The sequence below is a fragment of the Lygodium microphyllum genome, chromosome 25, assembly GCF_053477565.2.
Source record: "Lygodium microphyllum isolate KBCC chromosome 25, Lygodium_microphyllum_v1.1.10, whole genome shotgun sequence".
NCBI classification, from domain to species: domain Eukaryota; kingdom Viridiplantae; phylum Streptophyta; class Polypodiopsida; order Schizaeales; family Lygodiaceae; genus Lygodium; species Lygodium microphyllum.
In genome coordinates, this window is record NC_141159.1 from 120,156,643 (window position 1) to 120,171,728 (window position 15,086).

Below are 15,086 nucleotides of genomic sequence, written 5' to 3' on the forward strand. Positions count from 1 at the left end.
ATTAGCTTGTTTTATGTATGATTGCTGGGCTTTCATAATCATGCCTTTGACTTCAGCAAAAATAGTAGCATGCATATTGGCAATATCATCAACAGCTTTAATTTTGTTTGACAATGAGGTAATAGGTGTAGGCAATCTATATCCATAAATGATTTCAAAAGATGCTTTTCATGTAGCTGTATGTGGGGTGTTATTGTATGCAAACTAAAGTAGATGCAAGTGTGTATCCCATGTTTGTGGTTTTGAAATTGTGTATGCACGCAAAAGATCCAAAATTGTACTGTTTGTAGCTTCTGTTTGCCCATAAATAGATCGAGATATGCTCCCATGGTTGTTTTGGAATTGGTAAAGGCATCAACAAACCATATTGCTTACCAGGGTGTTGCTTAACTCTTTGACAAATTAAACATTCAGATACAAAGTTAGAAACATCAGATTCCATCTGTGGCCAGTAAAAATCTTCAACCAATGTACCTAAAGTGGAAATAATACCTCTATGGCCTTGGTATGGGGGACAATGAATTTTACGCAATACAAGTGATCTAAATGGAACAATTACACATAACTTTTTCTCATAAAACATAAATCCATCAGCATAAGACAATGAATCAATTGGAATCCAGTTATTTGCAATTAATTTATTTCAATCAGCTTGAAAACTAGGGTCTTGATCATATGTATCTTTCATAGGAATAAGGGAATCAAAATAGAAATATTATGAATAGTTAGTCTTCTACTCAAGGCATCAGGAACAACATTTTCTTTTCCGGGTTGATATTGGATAAGTGGATGAAAACTTTGAATTAAAGCAGCCCATTTAATATGACGGTCAGAGATTTGTGGCTGAGTAAGGAGATGTTTGATACTTTGTTGGTCAGTTTTGATCATGAATTCAGATCCCATTAAATAGTGTTTTCATTGTTGTAAAGCTTGTACTATAGCTAGCAATTCTTTATCATAGGTAGAATACTTAAGTTCAGAGGATTTAAGTTTGCAACTAGAGTAAGCTATGAGATGTGAATCTTGCATAAGGACAACTCCTATTCCAATTCCACTAGCGTTAGTGACTACTAAGAAGAATGGTCTATTAAAGTTAGGTAGTTGCAATATAGGAGCATGTGTTAAGGCATGTTTCAGTAAATTAAAATACTTTGCTGAATTTCAGACCAATGATACACAATACCTTTCTTTAATAATTTTGTCAAAGGTAATGCAAGTAGTGAAAAATTTCTCAAAATTTTTATGTAAAAGCTACCAAGACCTAAGAAAGAACATAATTCATGCACATTTTTAGGTATTAGTCAATTCAAAATTGCTTCTATCTTTTTAGGATCAACTTTAATACCTCCAGATGAAACTATATGTCCTAAGTATTCAATGTGGGTTTGAAAAAATTCACTCTTTTCAGGATTAGCATATAATTGATTCTCTTTCAATAATTTGAAAACTAAGGATAAATGCTTATAATGCTCGTTCTCATTTTTATTGAAAACCAATATGTCATCAAAGAAAACAATGACACAATGTTGATGCTTCAAAAATATGCAATTCATCATACGAATGAATGTGGTTAGTACATTGGTTAAACTAAAAGGCATAACAAGGAATTCATAATGTCCAAATTGAGTCCTAAATGCAGTTTTGAAAATATCAGATGTGTCCAATCATACTTGATGGTATCCAGATTTAAGATCTATCTTGCTAAATATTGTAGTCCCTTGTAGTTTATCCATGAGGTTGTCTACCCTAGGGATCGGATATCTATTCTTGATAGTGATCTTATTTAGGGCATGATAATCAATGCAAATCCTATAGGTGTTATTTTTCTTCTTGACTTTCAGGACATGTGCACCAAAAGGAGAACTACTGGGCCTAATGAGTCCTCGGGTTAACAATTCTTCAATTTGGGTTTGAATTTCTTTATGTTCAATTTGATTATGTCGATAAGGTGCTTTACATGGTGGTTGAGAACCTGGAATTAAGTCTATTTTATGATCTTCAGGATGTGTAGATGGTAAGCCAGGTGGTAAGTCAACAGCAAAACAATCTTTAAATTGTGAAAGAAATTGTGTGTGCCTAGGATGTATCTGATTTTCGTTAGCTTCAATTTCATTCACCCATATTAAGTAGGATTTGCTACCTTTTCTTAATGCACATTTAGCCTGTGTATGACTAAGCAATAGAAAATTATCAAGGGTGTGCATACCATGCAATATGATTTTTTTTCATTAGAATGAATCTTCATTGAATGCGTGGAATAATCTATTTCAGGATTATATTGATGACGCCAAGGCATTCCTAAGATAATGCCACTAGATTGCAAAGGCATGAATAAGAAATTTATGCGCTTGATATAATCACCAATTTTAATTTCTAAGTCATGCACTTCTTGTGTTCAATTGTATCTAGTGCCTAAGAATGTAGCCTTGATGCGATAATGAGTCGAAACAGTATGTAAATTCAATTCTTAGACCAATTTTGTAGAAATGAAATTGTGTGTGCTCCCGTCATCGTGTAAAACAATCTTTTCTCTACCATGCACAAGATATTTCATCGTTAATAAAGAATGGGGATTTGGCATACATGGCAAAGTATCTGAAGTAGTACCGATATTGTCATCGTCTTCTGTGAAATTTGGCATTTCTTCATGGCCTTCATCTTCAGTCGCTCCCAAGTAGTTGATGTGAACAGTTGGCTTTTTGGATTGACAATTCACCACTAGATGTCGATGTTGATGGCACTTATAGCAGACTATGATTTTAGCTTTGGAAACATTATTAGTAATAGCGAAAAGTTTAGGAATGTTAGGATTTGGTTGGAAAGATGGCTTAGCATTTGGATTTGTGTTTGTTGGTAAAGCAAGGGGTCATGTCCAAGATTTACGGAATTAAGATAAAACAAAACGGTTTTGATTGAATCTTTGAAAGTTAGAATTGAATTGCTTTGTATCGAAGTTATCGTTATTTGCGAATTGTTGTGGTCACTTCTCTCGTCCTTGAATTTTTTCTTTAGCATCATGGGCCAACGAAATCGCATCCTTGAGAGTTGTTGGCTTGAACATGTTCATTTCCGCATAGAAGTGACCAAGCAAACCAGACATAAACTTGCGCTTATGGGTCGCCTTAGATACATCTTCGAGGATTCGAAGTTGCAATAAGGCATTCCAGAAACACTCATTATATTGTGAAATAGGCTCACGATCTCTTTGTTGCAGAAGATCCCATTGTTTGATTACTTTTTCGTGGAATTGAGGTGGAAGAAAATTCTGCAAAAACTTTCTTTTGAAAAGTCTCCCAAGTAGTAGGACAATCAATGCTTTTGTGGACAACAGTCCACCATAGCGATGCTCTGTCTGCTAAATGATTAGTGACACACTTGAGTTTGTCTTTTTCAGCATACTGTTCTTCATGGAAATAATCATCAAACTGACTGATAAAAGTGAGAATAGCCTTTCCATCGTGTAACCCATTAAAAGTGTGGAATTTGAAATTTGTTTTACTTATCTTGGCTTCTTTTTGGATAGATTGTGCTTCAAGTGTCGCATCGATCGTGTATCGTATAACATCTTTAGGTTGCGGTCCATCTTGATCGGCACTAGATCGTTGAAGAGTGGCTAATTGAGCTTGCAAAGTTTGACGTACTCTTCGTTCTTCTTGAAGTTGCATCATAATTAGGTCAAATTTTTGCTCCATTGTTGGTTCTGGTAAATCACCTTCGGCCATAAAATCTTTCATATTTTGATCGGTCATCCTGCAAAAGTTCAAATAACCTACACACTCTTATTAACGGGACGAGCGTAGCTCAAAGTTGGGTTTATAAGGCTTGCTCTTAAAAAAAAAGAGGCTTTTAGCAATATTTCTTCTTTGCGGATATGGAAGTTGCTGAGATCCTTCTTCGACAAATTCTTTGCTCGTGAAGACTGCGTATAGCAATCTACTTGTTGGAAATTATCTCTGTCACAGCACGGGTGTGAACAGAGGCTTGTAGGGAAGTGTAAAATCAATTCGGGAGTATGGCAATAAGAATAGCCGCTGAGGAAGAGATTTAGAGAGGTAAGATCTTTAAGCTTTAATGAAGCTTAACCTTTAACTTAAGTGTTAACCCCAAGTCGAGATGGTGGAGAAATGAAGGAAAAAGCAAAAAAAAGATAGAAAAAGAGCAAAGACATGCAGGCGGCCTCTAAAGCTAAGCTGGGGCAAAAAAGTGCAATTTTAAATGAAAGGCACCTCAAAAAGCTCTAAAGACTCTTATAAAAGAGCGTTGGGATCCCTCATGTGCCAATTGTAAAATATTAGACGGGTGTAGGCTGGAGACATAAGGCTAGAAGAGGGAAATAGAGAAAGGACCTTGCCACGATGGCCGGTCATGTAAAAAGGGATGGGTGCCCTGGGGAATTTAGAGTTTTGTATATAAAGTTCAAAAAGTGAATGAGAGCTCATTCTTTTGGTGCGCGGCTAACAAGAGTTCTCTTCTTCTTCTCTTCTTATCTTCTCCTTGCTTGTGTGTGCACTTGAGAGAGGGAGTGTGAGAGTGTGAGGGAGTGAGGGATCAAGAGGGCGAAGCTCTTCACCATCTCCTCTTCTCTTCTTCTCTTCTTCTCTTCTCTTTTCTTCTCCTTTTGCGTGTGCGCGGCTATGGTGGATGGAGCTTGGAGATGGAGAAGGATTGAGGATGCTTGAGCTAGCATTTAGGATCATGGAGCTACCAGCATGTGTGAGAGAGGAGGCAACTCATTTCGGAATCAAGGTAAGCTCACTACGCTCGTAGGATCGACGACATGTTGGCTAGGTGAGAGATAGCCATTAGAGCTCGCTTGGAACACTTGAAGCAATAAGCGGTCCGTGGGTCTTGGCAGTCGAGTGAAGACTCCCACATTTTGGTTCCATTGTCAGGATCACGGATTCAAGCTTGAGCACTTGCATGCCTCATATCAAGCATTGAAGTAAGGGATTCACCCCCGAAACAGAGCTTGAGATAGGTAGGAAGTTGGGTGTTTTTAATCTTCGAAGCAAGTAAGTATTTTGGGTTATTTTGTTTGTTTGATGAATGGAAAACATGGAGAAATCATTTCACTTTTTTGCTTTTGATTGTTGTTGCATTTAGCATAGATTAGGGTTAGGAAATCGAATCGGAAAAGGGTAGGGTTTACCATTGCAAAACAGGGCACAAATCATGCAAAAAATAGCAAAAAGATTACTTGGGATACTTAATGTCGGCAAGTGAGTGATTGGGAGCATCCAAGAGAGAGAGAGAGAGAGAGAGAGAGAGAGAGAGAGAGAGAGAGAGAGAGAGAGAGAGAGAGAGAGAGAGAGAGAGAGAGAGAGAGCCCACGAAGAATTGACTCGATCTTGTCACTGGAGAGCCTACCGATCACTTCAGGTATATCAATCACTTCCCCTTATACCCTAGTTGTGATTTGGAAGGTTGTGTGTGAAATGATTAGCTAAATTGTCAATTTCGATCAAAATCTCCTTGGAACTGCCCATCGTGCGCAACTCGGCCCGTATGAGTGGTTGTTTTTGGGCCGAGTCCGAGAATCGAATCGGCCCTCGGCCCTTTCTCTTTCGACCGACTTGGCCCAAAACCCTACTCGGCCCATCCGAGTGATATCACTCAACCCCACCTACAAACTCAAGGAACCCACCAATAGGAGAAGTCCCACTTACAAACTCAACCCCACTTACAAACTCAGGAACCCGCCCGAGCGACCCAATTCGACCCTCGGCCTGTGCAAAACTCGTCCCTCGGACAAACCTGATTCGGCCCTTGGCCCTGGGCCTCGACCTATTCGAGTAGACTCCCTCGGCCCATTCAAGTGACCCCGTCCGAGTGGACATTTTCAGCCCGTTTGAGTCACCCACTCAGCCCCTGCAATTCGAACAAGTTGGGCCGAGTGTGGACTTTTCCAAAATTTCCAGAAATTTGACCAGACCTAGCTAGAGCTCAGTCGCACAATCTATCGCAAGTCCTCCTGACGCTCAGAACTTGATTCTGGCACAAGGAATAGGCAAAATCGTAAGGCGTAGCTGCTTAGCAGCTTGCGTAGGCTGTCGTGAGACCTAGAGTCCTAGAGACAACCCGCTGAGCCATAAACCCTGACTGAACCAAGAACGAGCAAGGCAACATAGCAAGAAAACCCGAAACCCTGTCAAGATGGCCAGAGAATTGATTGACAAGCCTATCAGGCCCAAAACAAAGCAAGAGTGCATAAGACGCTTAGATATTGTTTGCCGCACTCACCTTGAATTTGCGCTCTTGAAGTACACTTAAGGAAAATTGAAAGCCTAATTGAGCACAAGTGCATGGGAAGGAATACACACACTGAGAGGAGATAAATTGAGGATTGTATTTAATAAGTCAAGAAACTCACTCGGATAAACAACTCAAGGAACCCACCAATAGGAGAAGACCCAAATACATAGATAGACTATCGACACACATAGTGGGACTAAGCAAGCGATGCCAAAGAGGTGGATTTGACAAACTTACTCAACTTAATCGATAGCTTGGTGGAGCACGAGAACACGACGATGGTAGAAGAAAATCTAGACCGCAGGCCGAACGAGGAACTCGACTTAAGGGTCTTCCCAGATGCAATTCAGGAGCTGGTTAGTAACTACGATGCGCACGCCTGATATGAGCATCGCGGCAGGACAGCAGATGCCATCATCACAGACTTAGAAAAGGAGAGGAAGCTAGCCCACAAGGCACTGTAAAGCATAGTAGAGTACAACAGAGACCAGCAGGCTAGGAGTCAAAGGTGTTGAGATGGAAAGCTCAACACATGCAGACGTTGATGATGGACCGCATGGCTAGATGATTCCGCACGTCTACACTTAGCACGTTGGTGGTCATTATGATATTCACATGGCCACTGTCTTATCACTTATTATATTTAGTTTGTTACACCTACCTACAGCTGGCAAAGATATAACACCAATCGATTAGTATAGTTTGTTATGCACTGTTTGACTTAGAAGGCCACTTTCCTTTATGTTGTATCTTATCTATACTTTGTGTAGATTGTATAGTGTGTGGAAGAAGAAGAAAAAACCAGCAAGAGAACGTTTTGGCCTCCATCTCTCTCCTTGTTTTCTTGAGTGATCTTTCTCTTGTGTATACAGTGTGTGTTTGGCATAACAGCTCAAGCACATCCCCCCATCACACGATTCTTGACATGATATTAGAGCCATGCCACTGAGAGAGGCTGATTTTGAAGGCTAAAGTGAAGGAGAAGAAGCAAGGCAATCGTCTAATGGTAGTGTCTATATCCTCCAAGGTAATACTACTCAATTGCACCTGGATGTTAAAATCAAGACCATGCAAGAAGTATTGTAACTGGGTAGCAGGTGGGATAGGGATAGAGGCATCCAATTTATAGAAAACCTCTTTGATCTTCTTGTCATATGCTTGTATATCTTCATGCGGTTCTTGGTGTGTCAAATTCAACACACACAGCCAATATTGGCTACCACTCTCAGGGGTGAACTCCCTTCGGAAGGAGTAAGAAGCTCTCCCATTCTTCCACTCTCTCTCTCTTGGTTTGTTACCTGTGGAGGCATTGGAAGCAAGGTCGAGCAAAAATCTCACATTGCTATGAGATTTGGTGTGCAAGCAAATTAGTGTATATTCTATAAATAAACCCTTTAGAGCTATCCCGCATTAATTTTGGGCGTTTGAGGCCGTTTCAGGCCCCGTTTAGAGTCGCAAGGCTGCGGATAGCAGTTTCAGGGTACACTATGATTTCGGCTGTATTGACCGAAAGTGGGTGCGCAAGTTACAAATTGCGAATCTGTAATTTTTGAGGTGTTTGCAGGAAGAAAACATAAGGTTTATCTGGAAACAGGTTGCAGATTACATGTACTATTGAGCAATCAGTGAAAAAGGTTGCTTGGTGTATTGCTGTGCACATGTTGTGAAAGATTACAGAAGACTAGCTTGCTATGTTGTATCCTTGTTTGTGATAACGGCAGAAAATAGTGGAAATCCCATTATTGAGAAGCTCGACAATAACAACTACCCTTCATGGAATTTTTGTGTGACGAACTTCCTCATTGGAAAGGGCCTTTATGAGTTTGTTTCAGGTGAAGAAAAGGAGCCAGAGCTGGGTATCCCTCCGACTGTAGATGAGTTAAAACCATGGAAAGAGTGGAATGTGAAAGACAAAAAAGTGATGTACTGGCTATTTGTATTCATTGATAATACTATGCTGGGACATATCAAGAATGCAAAAACTTCACATGCAGCTTGGATAATTTTTGAGAGCATGTTTTTAGTAAATACAAAGGCACGGAAGATTCAACTTAAGCAAGAGTTGAATGCCTTGAAGAAAAGGGAAAATATCTGTCAATGAGTATGTGTTGAAGGTGACGAGCATTGCAGATGCTTTAGCAACAATTGATGCAATGCCAGATGATGATGATTTGGTTTCATCCACTCTGAGTGGCCTTAACAATGAGAAGGCATGGAAATCATTTGTTACTTCAATATATGTATGGAAACCATTTTCAGATTTTGATGAGCCGATCTCTCTCATGATTACTGAAGAGATCAATATGCAGGGTGATTTGTCTGAAAGAAATGGTGAACATGTCCAAGCATTTTACTCGAGTTCAGGAAGGGGACATGGTAGATCCTCTTCGAGAAGCCATGGTATGGGACGTGTTGGCAATAATCAACAAAATAGGTTCAATCAACAGTTTGGTAAAATGCAGGTTTTTGGAGGCAGAGGAAACTTTAGAGGCAGGGGGAGCTCTAGAGGAAGAGGTGGATGGCAGAACAGAGGCTCTAAAAATTCTGCTATTGTTTGCCATTATTGTGGCAAAACAGGACATATTGCAGCCAATTGTTATGCTAAGAAGGATGATATTCGCAGTGGTAAATTGCAGCAAGGAAACTATGCATCGTCTTCATGATAGAATGAAGACAAGAATGAGCGTCTATTTGTTATGCAGCATATGATGAATGCAGTTATAGGAAAGGGAACACATGATGATGTATGGTATGTCGATTCAAGTGCATCTAATCATATGACCAGTCATATTGAATGGTTTGGAGAGATGCATGACTTACAAAACCCAGGTTATGTGCAGATGGGTGATGATTCATGCCACCCAATTTCACACATTGGAAAGGTTCCCTTGTCCTTGTATGATGGCCAGACAAAGAGTCTGACAGATGTATTACATGTGCCATCAATTACAAAGAATCTAGTGTTTGTTGGCCAAATGGTAGAGCAGGGGTTGCAGGTCCAATTCAATGCGAAAGGTTGTTTTGTAGAAGGCTTTAATGATAAGTGCAGGTTGGTCGCAAAAGGAAGTAGAGTTGGCTGAATGTTCACTTTAGATACTGGAATTCCTGCAATGGATGCTACTATGTATGCTAAAGGAAAATGAGTAGTTGCATATATTGAAATATGGCATAAATGTATTGGACATGCAAATGTGCAAAGGCTGAAATTAATGCAGTCCAAAGGATTGGTTACAGGGTTGCCTTCTTTTAGAGTTACAAAATTGCATAAAGTCTGTGAAGCATGCCAATTTGGTAAGCAGGCGAGACAACCCTTCTCATACGATAGAGAAGTGGGCAAAAATATACTTAATGTAGTACATACAGATGTTTGGGGACCTACACAGAATGTATCTCTTGGTGGCAGCAAATACTTTGTCACATTTATTGATGACCGTTCAAGGAAGCTATGGGTATACTTCATGAAGGAAAAGAGTGATGTATTTGAGCACTTAAAATCTTTTAAGGCAGCTGTTGAAATAGAAATAGGCTTAAAAGTGAAGTGCTTGAGATTAGATGGAGGGGGAGAGTACCTCTCTAATGAGTTCAGTGGCTTCTTGAGGACTCATGGGATAAATAGGCAATTTACTTACATGTATACCCCACAGCAAAATGGTGTTGCAGAAAGAAAAAACACGCATATTGCAGAAGTTGCACGGGCATTAATGGCTGAGAAGAATATGCCCAAACATTTTTGGTCTGAGGCTGTTCATACTATTGTCTACATTATGAACAAAACTCTCACAGCTGCAGTTCATGGGATGACACCTGAAGAATGCTTTACTGGCAAGAAGCCTGATGTATCATACTTGAAGGTATGTGGCTGTGTTGCATACGTTCATGTGCTAGATGCGCTACGGAAGAAGCTTGATCCAAAGGCAAAAAAATATGTTTTTATTGGATACTCTTTAGAGCAGAAAGGGTATCGATGTTATAACCCTGTCACAAGTGAGTTTAGAGAGTGAGCAGGGATGTTATCTTTGATGAGATGGAAAGTTGGTATTACACATGCTGGTGATTTTTTGGATGATGATAATGACCAGGATAGCTATATGTAGAAAGATAAACAAGAATCACGGAGTCTTAGTGGACCAGAAACATCATCTGGTACTACACCTACAGTGAGCCCTTGGTCTGGGAGATTAAGGATTAGCCCCACATCTTCAAGTGGATCTATAAGTGTTGCAGGGAAGGACAAAGGAAAGAAGAAAGTGCTGGATGGTAATGATGCATCTACCAGTCATTTGGGATTTGATGGAGATTCTAGTGGTTTGGAGAGTTTGGATGATGAGCTTGGCATTCCTTCAGTCAGGACACTAGGTGTACAAAGATCTCATAGTAATGTAAAGGCTCCATGGAGTGATCCAGTGGTACGTAGATCTAGCATGGTGAGATACCCTGTTAAAAGATTTGGTTTTGAAGGTTATGTAGCTCACTATTATGCTTATATGGTGAAACTAGTTGAGGATGTTGAGCCCACTTGTTTTGAGGATGCTGTTGGTCATGCTCATTGGGATGCAACAATGGATGAGGAGATGGCCGCATTAGAAGCCAATAAGACTTGAGATTTGGTACCCTTACCTAAGGGTAAGAAAGCTATTGGCTGTAAGTGGGTTTACAAAGGCAAGCATAATGCAGATGGTTCAGTTAGCAGGTATAAGGTTAGGCTGGTTGCAAAAGGCTATGCTCAAACATATGGCATAGATTATGAAGAGACATTCAGTCCAGTTGCTAGGATGGAAACTGTTAGGTATGTGATTGCCTTGATAGCAGCCAAAGGTTGGAGTTTGCAGAAAATGGATGTTAAGAATACCTTCTTGCATGGTGAATTGCAAGAAGAAGTGTATATGGAGTATCCAACAGGTTATGAGCATTTAGAGCATCCCACATGTGTGTGCAGGTTAAAGAAGGCACTCTATGGGCTGAAGCAAGCACCTAGAGCATGGTCTGACAAGATTGGAGAGTATCGTGTCAATATTGGATTTTGTATTTTTAATGCTGATCACTCACTTTATGTGAGAAAGGGAGATGCAGGTTTGGTCATCATAGTCATCTATGTGGATGACTTGATTATTACAGGTGACAGTGACAATGGGATTGCTGAAGTTAAGGACTTCTTGAAGAAGAAGTTTGAGATGAAAGATTTGGGTGAGCTGAGATACTTTCTTGGTATTGAGATGATCAGATGTGATGATGGTATATGGCTGTCCCAAAGGCAGTATGACTTGGATATGTTATCCAAGTATGGTATGACAGCATATAAGCCTATTTCAGTACCATTGGAGCAAAATGTGAAGTTGAGTGCTGAAGTTGGGGATGAGATAGAAGACCCTACTATGTTCAGAAGGATAGTGGGGAGTTTGATTTATATGACTATCACCAAACTTGAGCTATGCTGTTGGCCTTGTTAGTCAGTTTATGCAGATGCCTAGAAAGCCTCATTTGGATGCAATTAGACGTATATTGAGGTATGTGAAGTCCACTTTACATTATGGACTTTTTTATGAGGCAGGTAAGGACGTACATGTCTTTGGATACACAGATGTAGATTGGGCTGGTAGCATGTCAGACAGAAGATCTACGAGTGGATTCATGTTTTCCCTTAGTAGTGCAGCAGTTACATGGAGCAACAAAAAGCAACCTACAGTTGCTTTATCGAATACAGAGACTGAGTATAGAGGTGCTGCTATGGTAGCATGTTATGTGCTATGGCTGCAAAAGTTATTAGGTGATTTGGACATGTAGGGAGATGGTCCAATTGTCATTCGTTGTGACAACATGAGCAACATACAACTAGTGTTAACCCTCAAACGAACGAAGGTGGAAAATCCAGAAAAGCTAAAGTAGAAGACAAAGACAAAGGCCAAGGCAAAGAGAAACAGAAGACAAAGACACACAAGGAGAAAAGGCCTAAATAAGTGAGAAAGACGCACAAGAAAAATCACAAGTCAAAACTTTTGTAAAAGAGCGCAATCGCATCATAGTTTAATTCAAGGAGCACCAGGCTCTCACCCATGCAATTTGTAAATGTAGATGGGTGGTGGAAAGGAAGCTAGGAAGATAGAAGGACAATGGGAAAAAGGAACTAGGCTATGGCCGGCCATGTAAAAAAGGGAAAAAGGGGATGACCGCCCAAAAGGAATTTAGGGTTTTGTATATAAAGTTGAAAAGTGAATGAGAAAGCTTATTCTTGGGTGTGGCCAAAAGTAGCTCTCCTCTTCTTCTTCTTCTTCTTGTTCTTGCTTGCTTGAGCTTGTGCTTGAGAGAGGGAGTGTGAGAGTGTGAGGGAGTGAGTGTGTGAGGGTGAGGGACCGGGGAGGAGAAGCTCTCCATCTTCTCCTCTCTTCTTCTCTTCTCTTCTCTTCTCTTCTCTTGCTCGCGGCAATGGAGCTTGGAGCGTGGATCTTGAGGATGGAGCTTGCTTGAAGCTTGCACTTGGATCGTGGAGCTACCGGAGTGCGCGGGAGAGGAGGTAACTCGAACAGCACGGAGGTAAGCTCACTACACCTGTAGATATGGATGGCATGTCAGTTATGTGAGAGGTAGCCATTAGTGCTCGGCTTGGAACGCTTGAAACAATAAGCGGTCCGTGGATCTTGGCAGCTGAGTGAAAGCTCCCACAACTAGCTAGGAATCCACTGTTCCATGCTAGGACAAAACACATTGAGATGCACTACAACTTTGTGAGAGAGAAGGTACTTGTAGGAGAGATTGACTTGGTATATGTCAGCACATAGGATCAGATAACTGAAATTTTCACAAAGGCATTGGGTGCAGAGAAGCTTCAAGAGTTCTAAAGCTTACTTGGAGTTATAGGGATAGAATTGAGCTTGAGAGGGAGTGTTGAGATGGCAAGCTCAACACATGCGGACATTGATGATGGACCGCTTGGCTAGATGAGTCCGCACATCTACACTTAGCACGTTGATGATCATTATGATACTCACATGGCCACTGACTTATCACTTATTATATTTAGTTTGTTACACCTACTTACAACTGGTAAAGATATAACGCCAGTCGATTAGTGTAGTTGATTATGCACTGTTTGACTTAGAAGCCCACTTTCCTTTATGTTGCATCTTATCTATACTTTGTGTACATTGTGTAGTGTGTGAAAGAAGAAGAAAAAACCAGCAAGAAAACGTTTTGGCCTCCATCTCTCTCCTTGTGTTCTTGACTGAGCTTCCTCTTGTGTATACAATGTGTGTTTGGCGAAGCAGCTCAAGCATATCCCCCCATCACGCGATTCTTGACAAAAGGCAAAGCACAAAATTGCACGAGGTATAGTGGGTGTTGAACCTAGCCGGTAGAAACTAAACTAATCATGAGAGGGCCCTGGAAGGAGACTTAACGTTGAGCGAGCTTCTCATGAAGCGACTGCTAGACAACACAGCAGCAGAGCAAAGTGTCGCAAGACTAGAGACATCATTGCTAGTGGGATTAGGAGCAAACCACGGCTCCAAGAATTAGTCCAAAATCCCAATCATTGCAAAGCAGCTCGACAAGTACCAGCCCCATGATGATCCATATAGTTTCGTAGAGCGATTCGAGCAAGTCTGCGAAGCCAACGGCCTCACTGACCTGATCAGCACGAATTTGGATGCTGCAGAGCGAACCAACTTCAACGGCCTTAAGAATCTCTTCATCAAGAGATTCGCCAAACCTGGATACTCCAACAATCTACTAGTGCGACTGATGAATGTCAAGTAGAGTACGTTACCCACGTGAGGAGTCTCTTCAAGAGAATCCCTATGGGCGAACGACCAATTGAAAGAGCAATGTCAACCAACAGAATTCGAAATGAGGAACTGTATAAGGCTTTGGCAGGCAACTCAAGCTTGCAGCAAGACACCCTAGCTAGGATTTTTGAGGAAGCCATCAGAGTTGACGACCAGCTGAAAGAGAGAAGCTCCAGGAGCTTAAACTTAGAATAAACCAACTCGTGGAGCTCAGAGAGAGCTTTGAACGATCAGACCCAAGCACCCAAGATAAGGGGAAAGCCACCGAGACAAACCAGGACTTGGCTAATGTAAAGATGGAGATAGCCAAGCTGCAAGACATGTTGAGATGACCAACGCGCCCACACGTCCAATGCGTATATTGTGGTAGAAATCACTTGCTAGCCGAGTGTCAAGACCCTAGGTCAAGACCTTGCACTAACTATGGTAGGTTCGATCATGATATCACGCATTGTAGATTACCAAGAAGACTTCCATACTCACAACCATACGGCCAGCCCTACCTAGCAAACAGGCCGCAGCCATTCTTTAAAAGGGGAGCCCCATTGGCCCTTCCTGCGCCTAACGACATTAAGCCGACTGTTTACCAGTGATGGCATTAGGAAGAGGATGAGATAGAGGCCTAGGGGGGCAGATGCAAGATCCAATCACCTGTTGGACTTGTGGTCACCTAGGGCATGTCTCTTCACGCTGCCCAGAGAGGGAGCAGTAGAACAGAGACAAAGCTGACCTAAGGTGCATTGAGTGTGGGATTACTCATCTCTTCGTCAAGACTGCCCAAAGCAAAAACCATCTTCGAGTCCAGCCAATGAGCCATTTGTCCCATTGGAGCTGTTTGGTGTCGAGAACCTCGATGGGGAGGCCACACCTATCCCATTGCAGGTCATGACTCGTGCCTAGATGAAGCAGGCCGGCATATCACTGCTAGGGCCTAGCAACCTTGATGCAGCATTGATAGAGAGCCATAGGCAGAGAAAGAAGAGGCATGAAGCTAAGATTGCACTAGAAACTGAGAGTGCTACTACTTTGCGTGCTAGAAAGAAGGTCACTGATGCA